Source organism: Nerophis ophidion, linkage group LG16 (assembly GCF_033978795.1).
Source record: "Nerophis ophidion isolate RoL-2023_Sa linkage group LG16, RoL_Noph_v1.0, whole genome shotgun sequence".
NCBI lineage: Eukaryota > Metazoa > Chordata > Actinopteri > Syngnathiformes > Syngnathidae > Nerophis > Nerophis ophidion.
The window spans coordinates 51,597,585-51,615,063 of NC_084626.1; the positions used below are offsets into that span (position 1 = coordinate 51,597,585).

At 41.1% G+C, this 17,479-nt stretch overlaps 1 protein-coding gene across 1 annotated transcript in view; it reads left to right on the plus strand.

The window, feature by feature from the left end:
* The window catches only part of avil (advillin), a 63,773-nt gene that overhangs the window by 587 nt on the left and 45,707 nt on the right, over nt 1-17,479 (plus strand). The gene's annotated exons all lie outside the window — the stretch shown is intronic.

Here is a 17,479-nt window from a genome sequence, read left to right on the forward strand (position 1 = left end):
TACGGTATACCGGTTCTAGTATAGTATCACGGTACTAATGAACCCAGAAGGTAAATAAAGGACGGTTTAATGCAGGGGGAGTTGACCTTTTTGACATCTGGGCCCACTTTTCTTACTACAAAGGGACACTCAAATAATAACACTGATTTAGGGTTCTACGGTATACCGGTTCTAGTATAGTATCACGGTACTAATGAACCCAGAAGGTAAATAAAGGATGGTTTAATGCAGGGGGACTTGACCTTTTTGACATCTGGGCCCACTTTTCTTACTACAAAGGGACACTCAAATAATAACACTGATTTAGGGTTCTACGGTATACCGGTTCTAGTATAGTATCACGGTACTAATGAACCCAGAAGGTAAATAAAGGATGGTTTAATGCAGGGGGAGTTGACCTTTTTGACATCTGGAGGAACCCGGGGCACACTCAAATAACAACACTAATTTAGGGTTCTACGGTATACCGGTTCTAGTATAGTATCACGGTACTAATGAACCCAGAAGGTAAATAAAGGATGGTTTAATGCAGGGGGACTTGACCTTTTTGACATCCGGGCCCACTTTTCTTACTACAGAGGGACCCGGGGCACACTCAAATAATAACACTGATTTAGGGTTCTACGGTATACCGGTTCTAGTATGGTATCACGGTGCTAATGAACCCAGAAGGTAAATAAAGGATGGTTTAATGCAGGGGGGGTTGACCTTTTTGACATCAGGGCCCACTTTTCTTACTACAGAGGGACACTCAAATAATAACACTGATTTAGGGTTCTACGGTATACCGGTTCTAGTATAGTATCACGGTACTAATGAACCCAGAAGGTAAATAAAGGATGGTTTAATGCAGGGGGAGTTGACCTTTTTGACATCTGGGCCCACTTTTCTTACTACAAAGGGACACTCAAATAATAACACTAATTTAGGGTTCTATGGTATACCGGTTCTAGTATAGTATCACGGTACTAATGAACCCAGAAGGTAAATAAAGGATGGTTTAATGCAGGGGGAGTTGACCTTTTTGACATCCGGGCCCACTTTTCTTACTACAGAGGGACACTCAAATAATAACACTGATTTAGGGTTCTACGGTATACCGGTTCTAGTATAGTATCACGGTACTAATGAACCCAGAAGGTAAATAAAGGATGGTTTAATGCAGGGGGAGTTGACCTTTTTGACATCTGGGCCCACTTTTCTTACTACAAAGGGACACTCAAATAATAACACTAATTTAGGGTTCTATGGTATACCGGTTCTAGTATAGTATCACGGTACTAATGAACCCAGAAGGTAAATAAAGGATGGTTTAATGCAGGGGGAGTTGACCTTTTTGACATCCGGGCCCACTTTTCTTACTACAGAGGACACTCAAATAATAACACTGATTTAGGGTTCTACGGTATACCGGTTCTAGTATAGTATCACGGTACTAATGAACCCAGAAGGTAAATAAAGGATGGTTTATTGCAGGGGGAGTTGACCTTTTTGACATCTGGGCCCACTTTTCTTACTACAGAGGGACCCGGGGCACACTCAAATAATAACACTAAATTAGGGTTCTACGGTATACCGGTTCTAGTATAGTATCACGGTACTAATGAACCCAGAAGGTAAATAAAGGATGGTTTAATGCAGGGGGAGTTGACCTTTTTGACATCCGGGCCCACTTTTCTTACTACAGAGGGACACTCAAATAATAACACTGATTTAGGGTTCTACGGTATACCGGTTCTAGTATAGTATCACGGTACTAATGAACCCAGAAGGTAAATAAAGGATGGTTTAATGCTAGGGGAGTTGACCTTTTTGACATCCGGGCCCACTTTTCTTACTACAGAGGGACCCGCGGCACACTCAAATAATAACACTAATTTAGGGTTCTACGGTATACCGGTTCTAGTATAGTATCACGGTACTAATGAACCCAGAAGGTAAATAAAGGATGGTTTAATGCAGGGGGAGTTGACCTTTTTGACATCCGGGCCCACTTTTCTTACTACAGAGGGACACTCAAATAATAACACTGATTTAGGGTTCTACGGTATACCGGTTCTAGTATAGTATCACGGTACTAATGAACCCAGAAGGTAAATAAAGGATGGTTTAATGCAGGGGGAGTTGACCTTTTTGACATCTGGGCCCACTTTTCTTACTACAGAGGCACACTCAAATAATAACACAAATTTAGGGTTCTAAGGTATACCGGTTCTAGTATAGTATCACGGTACTAATGAACCCAGAAGGTAAATAAAGGATGGTTTAATGCAGGGGGAGTTGACCTTTTTGACATCAGGGCCCACTTTTCCTACTACAGAGGGACACTCAAATAATAACACTAATTTAGGGTTCTACGGTATACCGGTTCTAGTATAGTATCACGGTACTAATTAACCCATAAGGTAAATAAAGGATGGTTTAATGCAGGGGGAGTTTACCTTTTTGACATCTGGAGGGACCCGGGGCACACTCAAATAATAACACTAATTTAGGGTTCTACGGTATACCGGTTCTAGTATAGTATCACGGTACTAATGAACCCAGAAGGTAAATAAAGGATGGTTTAATGCAGGGGGAGTTGACCTTTTTGACATCAGGGCCCACTTTTCTTACTACAGAGGGACACTCAAATAATAACACTGATTTAGGGTTCTACGGTATACCGGTTCTAGTATAGTATCACGGTACTAATGAACCCAGAAGGTAAATAAAGGATGGTTTAATGCAGGGGGAGTTGACCTTTTTGACATCCGGGCCCACTTTTCTTACTACAGAGGGACACTCAAATAATAACACTGATTTAGGGTTCTACGGTATACCGGTTCTAGTATAGTATCACGGTACTAATGAACCCAGAAGGTAAATAAAGGATGGTTTGATGCAGGGGGAGTTGACCTTTTTGACATCTGGGCCCACTTTTCTTACTACAGAGGGACCCGGGGCACACTCAAATAATAACACTAAATTAGGGTTCTACGGTATACCGGTTCTAGTATAGTATCACGGTACTAATGAACCCAGAAGGTAAATAAAGGATGGTTTAATGCAGGGGGAGTTGACCTTTTTGACATCCGGGCCCACTTTTCTTACTACAGAGGGACACTCAAATAATAACACTGATTTAGGGTTCTACGGTATACCGGGTCTAGTATAGTATCACGGTACTAATGAACCCAGAAGGTAAATAAAGGATGGTTTAATGCAAGGGGAGTTGACCTTTTTGACATCCGGGCCCACTTTTCTTACTACAGAGGGACCCGCGGCACACTCAAATAATAACACTAATTAGGGTTCTACGGTATACCGGTTCTAGTATAGTATCACGGTACTAATGAACCCAGAAGGTAAATAAAGGATGGTTTAATGCAGGGGGAGTTGACCTTTTTGACATCCGGGCCCACTTTTCTTACTACAGAGGGACACTCAAATAATAACACTGATTTAGGGTTCTACGGTATACCGGTTCTAGTATAGTATCACGGTACTAATGAACCCAGAAGGTAAATAAAGGATGGTTTAATGCAGGGGGAGTTGACCTTTTTGACATCTGGGCCCACTTTTCTTACTACAGAGGGACACTCAAATAATAACACAAATTTAGGGTTCTAAGGTATACCGGTTCTAGTATAGTATCACGGTACTAATGAACCCAGAAGGTAAATAAAGGATGGTTTAATGCAGGGGGGGTTGACCTTTTTGACATCAGGGCCCACTTTTCCTACTACAGAGGGACACTCAAATAATAACACTAATTTAGGGTTCTACGGTATACCGGTTCTAGTATAGTATCACGGTACTAATTAACCCATAAGGTAAATAAAGGATGGTTTAATGCAGGGGGAGTTTACCTTTTTGACATCTGGAGGGACCCGGGGCACACTCAAATAATAACACTAATTTAGGGTTCTACGGTATACCGGTTCTAGTATAGTATCACGGTACTAATGAACCCAGAAGGTAAATAAAGGATGGTTTAATGCAGGGGGAGTTGACCTTTTTGACATCAGGGCCCACTTTTCTTACTACAGAGGGACACTCAAATAATAACACTGATTTAGGGTTCTACGGTATACCGGTTCTAGTATAGTATCACGGTACTAATGAACCCAGAAGGTAAATAAAGGATGGTTTAATGCAGGGGGAGTTGACCTTTTTGACATCCGGGCCCACTTTTCTTACTACAGAGGGACACTCAAATAATAACACTGATTTAGGGTTCTACGGTATACCGGTTCTAGTATAGTATCACGGTACTAATGAACCCAGAAGGTAAATAAAGGATGGTTTAATGCAGGGGGAGTTGACCTTTTTGACATCTGGGCCCACTTTTCTTACTACAGAGGCACACTCAAATAATAACACAAATTTAGGGTTCTAAGGTATACCGGTTCTAGTATAGTATCACGGTACTAATGAACCCAGAAGGTAAATAAAGGATGGTTTAATGCAGGAGGAGTTGACCTTTTTGACAACTGGGCCCACTTTTCTTACTACAGAGGGACCCGGGGCACACTCAAATAATAACACTAATTTAGGGTTCTACGGTATACCGGTTCTAGTATGGTATCACGGTGCTAATGAACCCAGAAGGTAAATAAAGGATGGTTTATTGCAGGAGGAGTTGACCTTTTTGACATCAGGGCCCACTTTTCTTACTACAAAGGCACACTCAAATAATAACACTAATTTAGGGTTCTACGGTATACCGGTTCTAGTATAGTATCACGGTACTAATGAACCTAAAAAGTTAAAGTGCTGATGATTGTCACACACACACTCTTAGATGTGGTGAAATTTGTCCTCTGCTTTTGACCCATCCCCTTGATCACCCCCTGGGAGGTGAGGGGAGCAGTGAGCAGCAGTGGTGGCCACGCCCGGGAATCATTTTTTGGTGATCTAACCCCCAATTCCAACCCTTGAAGGGAGGTGATGGGTCCCATTTTTAATAGTCTTTGGTATGACTCCGCCAGGGTTTGAACTCACAACCTACCGATCTTAGGGCGGTCACTCTAACCACAAGGCCACTGAGCAGTACCGGTTCCGGAGCATGACGGCGTGTCGTCTTGACATTTCTAGTTTTACGAGTAAAGGAGCATGTTCGGCAGCGCACACACACAGAGTACTTACACGCAGTCAGGTTCAAACACTGATGACATCTATTAAACGAGACAAGAAGCAAGGAATTAAACAGAGACAGAATTCAGTTGAGCTCATTGAGGAGAAAAGTCTGGGCTGTACTCTGTGTACAGTCTTACACCACGCTCTGACGAAATGTCAGGACGTCCACTCAGACCACACGGCCACTGAGCAGGTTTGGATAGTTTAAAAAGTACCGGTTCCCCGAGCATGACGGCGTGTCGTCTTGACATTTCTAGTTTTACGAGTAAAGGAGCATGTTCGGCAGCGCGCACACATGCAGTACATACACGCAGTCAGGTTCAAACACTGATGACATCTATTAAACGAGACAAGAAGCAAGGAATTAAACAGAGACAGAATTAAATTTGGCTCAATTGAGGAGAAACGTCTGGGCTGTACTCTGTGTACAGTCTTCCACCACGCTCTGACGAAAAGTCAGGGCGTCCACTCAGACCACAAGGCCACTGAGCAGGTTTGGATAGTTTAAAAAGTACCGGTTCCCGAGCATGATGGCGTGTCGTCTTGACATTTCTAGTTTTATGAGTAAAGGAGCATGTTCGGCAGCGCACACACATGTAGTACATACACGCAGTCAAATTTAAACACTGATGACATCTATTAAACAAGGCAAGAAGCAAGGAATTAAATAGAGACAGAATTAAATTTGGCTCAATTGAGGAGAAAAGTCTGGGCTGTACTCAGGTTTTGCTTCCTCTCCGCTTTGTGGATCTCGGGTCAAGACAAAATCTTCCTGTGGATTACAATGGAGCAAAGAAACTGACACCTTGATGTCGCCTCCCATCCTACAGAGGGGAGTTTTGCAAGTATTTTGATTAGTAAGATCAGAGACAGCTTTTGTCCTCTCATGGCAACACAAGGTTTTGTGATACAATTATTCTGACTCATGCGGGCAGCACGGTGGTAGAGGGGTTAGTGCGTCTGCCTCCCAATACGAAGGTCCTGAGTAGTCCTGGGTTCAATCCCGGGCTCGGGATCTTTCTGCCCGATTGTAGCTGAGATAGGCACCAGCGTCCCCCCGACCCCTAAGGGAATAAGCAGTAGAAAATGGATGGATGGATGCCTTAGGTACTAATACACCCCCATACCATTACAGATGCTGGCTTTTCATCTTTGCGCTTAGAACAGTCCGGATGGTTCTTTTCCTCTTTGGTCCACAGTTTTTTGAAATGTGGACTCATCAGACAGTCATTGCAGACCTGATTTTTGGTGGTTCTCGGTTGACTCTTGATCATCCTGACCGATTTTCTCTCAGCGGCAGGTGATAACTTGCATTTTCTTGCTGATCATGCTTAGCGGTAGGCATGGTGTTCCTGGGATTAAAGACCTACAAACATATTGCTGGGTACTGTGGCCAAACAGCTCCATTTTTGTTACATCTGACCACAGAACTTTCCTCTAGAATGTCTTATCTTGGTCCATGTGGTCAGCAGCAAACTTTAGACTAGCCTTAAGGTGTGGCTTCTGGTGCAAGGGCCTCCTTCTTGCATGGTCCATGGCCATGCCAAACACGCTTGACCGTGGACACTGTCACCTGTGTTCCAGCAGCTTCCAAATCATTGCAAACCTGCTTTTTGAAGGTTCTCAGTTGAAAATCACCCCAAAAATTGGTCATAGCTCGTGTTTTCATTCTGATCATGCTTGGCGGTAGGCATGGTGTTCCTGGGATTAAAACCCTCCAAACATATTGCTGGGTACTGTGGCCAAACAGCTCCATTTTTGTTCCATCCGACCACAGAACTTTCCTCCAGAAGGTCTTATCTTGGTCCGTGTGATTCCCAAACATGATGTCCTTTACAAGTATGTCCACTTTTGACCAGGACTGTATGTATGTGCCAACTTCACTGGTTTTAGGGTTTTGTAGTCCAGACCCACTCAACAGTGCCTCTGCTGGTTGTACAGGAGTACTGCGCTCCACAACCACCACCCTGTACCAAGTCTTCCCTTCGACCACTACGGTTTTGGACTATAATGACCATGGTAGTCACCCCAGGTTGGTCCGCAGTGCCTACAAGGGTTTTCTTCTGAAACTTGGTAGTTGTGACTACAAACAGCATTAAGTACGCCCCCTAGTGGTCCCCCTTCAGCGCAGAGGGATCATAGAGCGACATTTAGTCTTTATGGCATCGTTGCCTTTCAGTCCATGATCTTCACAGTCCAGTACCGTCAAAGGGACCAGGCTTTTGGGGAAAGCGTAGCCGTGTTATTGTCGAGCCGACAAGAAGGAGATCTCCATCCAGGACTGGTAAGTGGAACATGTTTTTCTTGTATTCCAGACTAACTTTAATATGAATTCCTGTAGGACAGGGGTGTCCAAACTTTTTCCACAGAGGGCCGCAAAACATAACAAAATATATGGATTTTTTTTTTTTAATCCTTAGGGGTCCTGGGGAGCATAAAGGGTCTCAGTCAGTAAAATGTTAAATATAAGTCAAATTATTATTATTTTCTATTTAATGTTTACAGTAAATCTGTATATCAACTTGAGGTTGATATAAAGTAAAACAAATAAGGTTTTATGCCTTTTCTGTCAAAGACAACTTTGTTTTTTATAGTAAAACTGAAATATTAAGTATTTAGATAGATTGTACTTTATTGATTCCTTCAGGAGAGTTTCTTTATTTAGCAATTAAAGCCCTCAAAGATCAATAATGGGGGCGGCATAGCTCGGTTGGTAGAGTGGCCGTGCCAGCAACTTGAGGGTTGCAGGTTCAATTCCCGCCTCCACCATCCTAGCCACTGTCGTTGTGTCCTTGGGCAAGACACTTTACCCACCTGCTCCCAGTGCCACCCACACTGCTTTAATTGTAACTTAGATATTGGGTTTCACTATGTAAAGCGCTTTGAGTCACTAGAGAAAAGCGCTATATAAATATAATTCACTTCAATGCAGGACACCATTGATTTTAATGATTTAATATTTTTGAGTAATCACAGTAAAAGTTAAATAAAATCCTACTAAATATATTTGGGATCCGAAAGGTTCCCCACTCATAAAGTGATGCATTTTTATTCGTTTTTTATTTAGTTTTAGCACTTAAATTTCAAGATCAACTTCTGACATATCTGTCGATTTTAAGTTTGATCTATCATTAGGGTCCTTGGCCCATAAACTGCTGTTTTATTATTATTCCGCACCTACGTGCTGTAATTTGACCCCCTTAACATGCTTCAAAACTCACCAGATTTGACACACACGTCGGTACAGCAAACCTTCCCAACATATTAAGCAACCAATCCCCCAAAATGAAAATTGCGCTCTGGCGCCCCCTAGGAAAAAAATGACAGACAAAACTGCATGTAACTTCTGTTAGGAATGTCATAGCGACACGAAACAAAAACTCCTATGTAGGTCTGACTTAGACCCAATTTTCATACACTCACTTCTTTCAGCAAAAATCTACAGGAAGTTGGCAAAAACCCCCTTCAAAATAAAATTTTCGCAAAAAATGCCATTTTTGCCTCTTTGCGCTGTAATTTGACCCCTTTAAAATGCTTCAAAAGTCACCAAACTTGGCGCACACATAAGGACTGGCGAATATTGCGATTTAATGAAAAAAACAAACCCCAAAACTCAAAATTGCGCTCTAGCGCTATTTTTGAATAAAACACTGAAAAAACTGCTCCTAGGAAGAAAACACTGACATAATTGCTTGTAACTTCCGGTAAGAATGTCGGAGAGACATGAAACAAAAACCTTTATGTAGGTCTCGCTTAGACCTACATTTCATAGATTGACAACCCCAAACAAAAATCAACAGGAAGTTTGCAATCCCCCCTTCAAAACAAAAGTTTTGTAAAAACCGGTCACCTTTCTTCAAACATTATCTCCTCTGAGTGCGTTTGTTGTTTTGGCTTCAAACTCGCACAGGAGAGAGATTGAACCCTTCTGATTAAAAGTATAGAACAGAGTTTTGATAAGTTCTCAGGTTTTGATTTTACGTGCCTTCAAAGAACCCCTGTGCAAAGTCTCCTAAAAAATGTCATTTTTGCCTCTTTGAGCTGTTATTTGACCTCCTTAAAATGCTTCTAAACTCACCAAACTTGACACACACATCAGGTCTGGCAAAAATTGCGATCTGATGAAAAAACCTAACCTCAAAACTCAAAATTGCGCTCTACCGCCCCTCTAGGAATACAAGACGGACAAACTGCTCCTAGGAAGAAAACACAGACAAAACTGCTTGTAACTTCCGGTAGGAATGTCAGAGACATGAAACAAAAAACACTATGTAGGTCTCACTTAGACCTACATTTTAATAATTAACATACTTTAGCAAAAATCAACAGGAAGTTTGATATTTTCACTTCAATACAACAACTGCATTACTTTCACAATGCATTAGATTCTCAAAATAGTGGCTCCGAGGCGTCTTCTAACGCTTATCCGGCCGTGGGTCTCGGGGGCAGCAGCCAAAGGCGGACCCGACCAACGCTGCTTGCAGCTTTAATTTTGTTTGTTTTATGCTCTTTAGTCAAAACTTTGATGTTTTTATATGGCAACCACACAACATGTGCGATATTTTTTCCACATAAAACATTTTAAAGTGATCATTTTTAAGTAATAATTCACTATAACATAGATTTGTTTTGTCCTTTTTAAAGACAAAAGGAAAAAAAACATGGCATGGCAGCTTTTGTGTCAACATTGCCACTTTTTCTCATTAGATTTCACCTCATTCCACTTTTTTTAAATCTTTTTTTTAATTTTTGCAATACTGTCAATTTTGCAATTGTTGCAGAATGTGCGACGGGCTGGTAAACGATTAGCTGCGGGCCGCAAATGTCCCCTGGGGGCCGCACCTCAATCAATCAATCAATGTTTATTTATATAGCCCCAAATCACAAATGTCTCAAAGGACTGCACAAATCATTACGACTACAACATCCTCGGAAGAACCCACAAAAGGGCAAGGAAAACTCACACCCAGTGGGCAGGGAGAATTCACATCCAGTGGGACGCCAGTGACAATGCTGACTATGAGAAACCTTGGAGAGGACCTCAGATGTGGGCAACCCCCCCCCCCCTCTAGGGGACCGAAAGCAATGGATGTGGAGCGGGTCTAACATGATACTGTGAAAGTTCAATCCATAGTGGCTCCAACACAGCCGCGAGAGTTCAGTTCAAGCGGATCCAAGACAGCAGCGAGAGTCCCGTCCACAGGAAACCATCCCAAGCGTAGTTGGATCAGCATCATAGAGATGTCCCCAACCGATACACAGGCGAGCGGTCCATCCTGGGTCTCGACTCTGGACAGCCAGTACTTCATCCATGGTCATCGGACCAGACACCCTCCACAAGGGAGGGGGGGACATAGGAGAAAGAAAAGAAGCGGCAGATCAACTGGTGTAAAAAGGAGGTCTACTTAAAGGCTAGAGTATACAGATACAGGGGCGGTATAGCTCGGTTGGTAGAGTGGCCGTGCCAGCAACTTGAGGGTTGCAGGTTCGATTCCCACTTCCACCATCCTAGTCACTGCCGTTGTGTCCTTGGGCAAGACACTTTACCCACCTGCTCCCAGTGCCACCCACACTGGTTTAAATGTAACTTAGATATTGGGTTTCACTATGTTAAGCGCTTTGAGTCACTAGAGAAAAGCGCTATATAAATATATAATTCAATTCACTTCAGATTAGTTTTAAGGTGAGACTTAAATGCTTCTATTGAGGTAGCATCTCGAACTGTTACCGGGAGGGCATTCCAGAGTACTGGAGTCCGAACGGAAAACGCTCTATTGCCCGCAGACTTTTTTTGGGCTTTGGGAATCACTAATAAGCCAGAGTCTTTTGAAGGCAGATTTCTTGCCGGGACATATGGTACAATACAATCGGCAAGATAGGCTGGAGCTAGACCGTGTAGTATTTTATACGTAAGTAGTAAAACCTTAAAGTCACATCTTAAGTGCACAGGAAGCCAGTGCTGATGAGCCAGTATAGGCGTAATATGATCAAACTTTCTTGTTGTCAAAAGTCTAGCAGCCGTATTTTGTACCAACTGTAATCTTTTAATGCTAGACATGGGGAGACCCGAAAATAATAGGTTACAGTAATCGAGACTTTGGACACCCCTGCTGTAGGATGACGGTGGTGATAAATCCACCAGATGACTAACTTGGCATGAGGGACAGCTTCCTCTCCGGTTTGCTCAGATTAATTGGTTACTCACTTTATTCCCGCAAGGAAAGACAAGACCGCCGTGTCATTGAAAAGACGTAAGCGCCTCCAACTTTTGGGGGAAAAAGACTTATTTGAAGTACTTGGCTCGGGCCGTGTGGTTCATAAGCATTTTCCAGTCATGACTTTGTCTCGCTTTCAACTTGATTTCCAGCGGAGGCATGAAAAAAAAAACTGGTCTCAAGTGTTAAGGTTTTGCAATATATTTTAAAAGGTTGTTTAACTGGCGAGGTCTTAAAATACAAGTTCCATCCGCATGGGAGCTCTTGTAACTTGCTCACGGTTCTTGTTTTCCAACCTGTTTTAATGGTTTACCCAGCTTTTCAACCTATTGAATAGTAGACTTTTTTTTGTTTGTTTAGACAGGAAATATGTCATTCACTTTCATCTGGAGGTCTTTGGCATGTCCGTGGTCTTGTAACTGAGACATGCTGACTACGGCGTTTTAGGTCATGAAGTATTACCCGGTTTTCCACGCTATAGGCCAGGGGTAGGGAACCTACGGCTCGCGAGCCAGATGTGGCTCTTTTGATGACTCCATCTGGCTCTCGGATAAATCTGAGCTGACATTGCTTAACAAGATAAGTAATTAATTAAAGCTGCAAGCAGCGTTGGTCGGGTCCGCCTTTGGCTGCTGCCCCCGAGACCCAAGATAAGCGTTAGAAGACGCCTCGGAGCCACTATTTTGAGAACCTAATGCATTGTGAAAGTAATGCAGTTGTTGTATTGAAGTGAAAATATCAAACTTCCTGTTGATTTTTGCTAAAGTATGTTAATTATTAAAATGTAGGTCTAAGTGAGACCTACATAGTGTTTTTTGTTTCATGTCTCCCTTACATTCCTACCGGAAGTTACAAGCAGTTTTGTCTGTGTTTTCTTCCTAGGAGCAGTTTGTCCATGTTGTATTCCTAGGGGGGCGGTAGAGCGCAATTTTGAGTTTTGAGGTTAGGTTTTTTCATCAGATCGCAATTTTTGCCAGAACTGATGTGTGTGTCAAGTTTGGTGAGTTTAGAAGCATTTTAAGGAGGTCAAATAACAGCTCAAAGAGGCAAAAAGGACATTTTTTAGGAGACTTTGCACAGGGGTTCTTTGAAGGCGCGTAAAATCAAAACCTGAGAACTTATCAAAACTCTGTTCTATACTTTTAATCAGAAGGATTCAATCGCTCTCCTGTGCGAGTTTGAAGCCAAAACAACAAACACACTTGGATGAGATAATGTTTGAAGAAAGGTGACCGGCTTTTACAAAACTTTTGTTTTGAAGGGGGGGATTGCAAACTTCCTGTTGATTTTTGTTGGGGGTTGTCAATCTATGAAATGTAGGTCTAAGCGAGACCTACATAGAGGTTTTTGTTTCATGTCTCTCCGACATTCTTACCGGAAGTTACAAGCAATTTTGTCAGTGTTTTCTTCCTAGGAGCAGTTTTTTCAGTGTTTTATTCAAAAATAGCGCTAGAGCGCAATTTTGAGTTTTGGGGTTTGGTTTTTTCATCAGATCGCAATATTCGCCAGTCCTTATGTGTGTGCCAAGTTTGGTGACTTTTGAAGCATTTTAAAGGGGTCAAATTACAGCGCAAAGAGGCAAAAATGGCATTTTTTGCGAAAATTTTATTTTGAAGGGGGTTTTGCCAACTTCCTGTAGATTTTTGCTGGAAGTGAGCGTATGAAAATTGGGTCTAAGTCAGACCGACATGGGAGTTTTTGTTTCATGTCGCTATGACATTCTTAACAGAAGTTACATGCAGTTTTGTCTATAATTTTTTCCTAGGGGGCGCTAGAGCGCAATTTTCATTTTGGGGGATTGGTTGCTTAATATGTTGGGAAGGTTTGCTATACCGACGTGTGTGTCAAATTTGGTGGGTTTTGAAGCATGTTCCCAACCTATTAAAGAACCAAACCCCCAAAATTAAAATTGCTCTCTAGCGCCCCCTAGGGAAAAAAAAACAGACTGCTTGTAACTTCTGTTAGGAATGTCGTAGAGACATGAAACAAAAACCTCTATGTAGGGCCGACTTAGACCTACATTTCATAATGTTACCTTCTAGGGCAAAAATCAACAAAAATTTCGTTAAAATCCCTTCACAGCAAAATTCGCCTAAAAAAATGCACTTTTTGTCTCTTTGCGCTATAATTTGACACCCTTAAAATTCTTCAAAACTCACCAAACTTGGCACACACATCAGGACTGGCAAAAATTGCAATCTAAAAAAAAAAAAAAAAAACTTAAAAATTGCGCTCTAGCACAATTTTTGAATAAAACACAGAAAAAACTGCTCCTGGGAAGAAAACACAGCAAAACCGCTTGTAACTTCCGGTAGGAATGTCGGAGAGACATGAAACAAAAACTTCTATGTAGGTCTCACTTAGACCTACATTTTACTAATTGACATCCTTCAGCAAAAATCCACAGGAAGTTGGCAATTACCCCTTCAAAACAAAAGTTTTGTAAAAACCTGTCACCTTTTTTCAAACATTGTCTCCTCTGAGCGCGTCTGTCTGAGTGGTCCTTTTCTGTGCCTTAAACCAGAAGGAAAAGTGCCGTTCCGACTACTAATCTTTAAATAGTGTTCTGTCTACTAATCATTAAATGCCGTTTCTACTCGAATAGTTTGTTCATTTTTCACTCCAAGTAACGTTTGTAAATATAGCGTTTCAAGTAATGCAGTATAACCCTATTTTCCACACTATAAACCCCTACGGTATTTCTGCGGTTTATAAGAAAAGTTGCGGCTAATCCGTGGATTTTTCATTGTTTTGTACACAACAAACTTCTGTAGTAGTGACTAAAAAGGTGTGTTATTGTTTGTGCTGTGGCGCCATCTTTTGGACGACTTTGCTCACTGCAGGTGCTGTGGGTTGAAAGTCTACACTATTTCCTCCTTTTCTGTGCCTTAAACCGGAAGGAAAAGTGCCGTTCCGACTACTAATCTTTAAATAATGTTCTGTCTACTAATCTTTAAATATCGTTTCTACTCGAATAGTTTCTTAATTCTTCACTCCAAGTAACGTTTGTAAACATAGCGTTTCAAGTAATGCAGTATAACCCTATTTTCCACACTATAAGCCCTTACTGATTTTCTGCTGTTTATAAGAAAAGTTGCAGCTAATCTGTGGATTTTTCATTGTTTTGTACACAACAAACTTCTGTAGTAGTGACTGAAAAGGTGTGTTAATTGTTTGTGCTGTGGCGCCATCTTTTGGACGGGTTTGCTCACAGCGGCTGCTGTAGGTTAAAAATCTTATTTCCTCCTTTTCTGTGCCTTAAACCGGAAGGAGAAGTGCCGTTCCGTCTACTAATCTTTTAATAACATTTCTACTCGATAGTTTCTTCATTTTTCACTCCAAGTAACGTTTGTAAATACAGCGTTTCAAGTAATGTAGAGTTACCCTATTTTCCACACTATAAGCCCCTACTGTTTTTCTGTGGTTTATAAGAAAAGGTGCAGCTAATCTGTGGATTTTTTATTGTTTTGTACACTACAAACTTCCATAGTAGACTCTAAAGGTGTGTTGGTGTTTGTGCTGTGACACCATCTTTTGGACGAGTTTGCTCACTGCGACTGCTGTGGGTTAAAAGTCTATTTCCTCCTTTTATGTGCCTTAAACCGGAAGGAAACTTGGCGTTATGTTTACTAACCTTTAAATAATGTTTCTACTCCTTTAGTGTCTTTATTTTTCAGTCCAAGTAACGTTTGTAATTAATTAGCGGGCGGGGTACATGACGATGACTTCTGTTTTGTTTGATCAGCCGTTTTACTGCCTTGTTACAGACACCGTTTGGAAACAATTAAGGTATGTAAATAAACATTTACAGAATATTTCTGTGTAAATAACACATATCACAACGTATCTGCAGCTGACATAAGGGGAAATACTTTTGTCCTTTTTCGTGCTTTAAGCCGGAAGGATATATGCCGTTCCGTCTACTAATCTTTTAATAACATTTCCACTCTTAATAGTTTCTTCATTTTTCACTCCAAGTAATGTTTGTGAATACAGCGTTAAAAGTAATTTAGTATTACCCTATTTTCCACTCCATAAGAAAAGGTGTGGCTAATCCATGGATTTTTCATTGTTTTGTACACAACAAACTTCTGTAGTAGTGACTAAAAAGGTGTGTTATTGTTTGTGCTGTGGCGCCATCTTTTGGATGACTTTGCTAACTGGCTGATGTGGGTTAAAAGTCTATTTCCTCCTTTTCTGTGCCTTAAACCGGAAGGAGAAGTGCCGTTCCGTCTACTAATCTTTTAATAACATTTCTACTCGAATAGTTTCTTCATTCTTCACTCCCAAGTAACCCTTGTAAATGTAGCGTTTCAAGTAATGTAGAGTTGCCCTATTTTCCACACTATAAGCCCCTCCTCTTTTCCTGTGGTTTATAAGAAAAGTTGTGGCTAATCTGTGGATTTTTCATTGTTTTGTACACTTCCGTAGTAAGAGACTAAAAGGTGTGTTATTGTTTGTGCTGTGGCGCCATCTTTTGGACGGGTTTGCTCAATGTGGCTGCTGTGGATTAAAAGTCTATTTCCTCCTTTTCTGTGCCTTAAACCGGAACGAGAAGTGCCGTTCCGTCTACTGATCTTTAAAAAACGTTTCTGCTCGGATTGTTTCTTCCTTCTTCTCTCCAAGTAACGTTTGTAAATACAGCTTTTTAAGAAATTTAGTATTTACCGTATTTGCCACACCCTAACCCCTTACTCTTTTCCTGCGGTTTATAAGAAAAGGTGTGACTAATCTATGGAGTATTCATTGTTTCGTACACAACAAACTTACGTAGTTGGAGACTAAAAGGTGTGTTATTGTTTGTGCTGTGGCGCCATCTTTTTGACGGGTTTGCTCACAGCGGCTGCTGTTAAAAGTCTTATTTCCTCCTTTTCTGTGCCTTAAACCGGAAGGAGAAGTGCCGTTCCGTCTACTAATCTTTTAATAACATTTTTACTCGATAGTTTCTTCATTTCTCACTCCAAGTAACGTTTGTAAATACAGCGTTTCAAGTAATGTAAAGTTGCCCTATTTTCCAAACTATAAACCTCTACTCTTTTTCTGTGGTTTATAAGAAAAGGTGCGGCTAATCTGTGGATTTTTTATTGTTTTGTACACAACAAACTTCCATAGTAGTGACTAAAAAGTGTGTGATTGTTTGTGCTGTAGCGCCATCTTTTGGACGAGTTTGCTCACTGTGGCTGCTGTGGGTTAAAAGTCTATTTCCTCCTTTTCTGTGCCTTTAACTGGAAGGAAAGGTGCCGTTCTGTCTACTAATCTTTAAATAACGTTTCTGCTCAGATAGTTTCTTCATTTTTCACTCAAGTAACGTTTGTAAATATAGCGTTTCAAGTAATGCAGTATAACCCTATTTTCCAAACTATAAGCCCCTACTGTTTTTCTGCTGTTTATAAGAAAAGTTGAGGCTAATCTATGGATTTTTTCATTGTTTTGTACAAAACAAACTTCCATAGTAGTGACTAAAAGGTGAGTTATTGTTTTTTGGCGAGTTCGCTCATTGCAGGTGCTGTGGGTTGACAGTCTACGCCATTTTCTCCTTTTCTGCGCCTTAAACTGGAAGGAAAAGTGCCGTTCCCTCTACTAATCTTTGAATAACATTTTTACTCGTGTAGTCTAGTCACTCTTTTTTGCAATATAAAAAACGTCGCCGTGGAGTAATTGAGTCTGTTTGGAGAGCTAGCTTATGCAACTCACGGGCGGGGGTGCATGCCGATGACTTCTGTTTTGTTTGATCAGCCGTTTTACTGCCGCGTTACAGACACCGTTCGGTAAAAAATGGTGGTAAAAATGCCTCTGACAACTTTTTTGCAATGTGTTGTTGCCATTAAATTCTAAATTAATGATTATTTGCACCAAAAAAATGGAAGTTTCTCAGTGTGAACATTAAGTATCTTGTCTTTGCAGTCTATTCAATTGAATATAAAATCATTGTATTCTCTTTTTATTTACCATTTACCGTGCCAGCTTTCCTTGCTTTGGGTTTTGTATATATAACTCTAGCAGGTAGTATTAATAGCATAAAAATTAAATGCTTTTTAAAAAATTTTAAAACAAAATTTTTTTTAGGGGGTTGGGGGTGTTTGATACACATCTGTCATAAAATACCATCCATTTTTCTACCGCTTATTCCCTTTGGGGTCGCG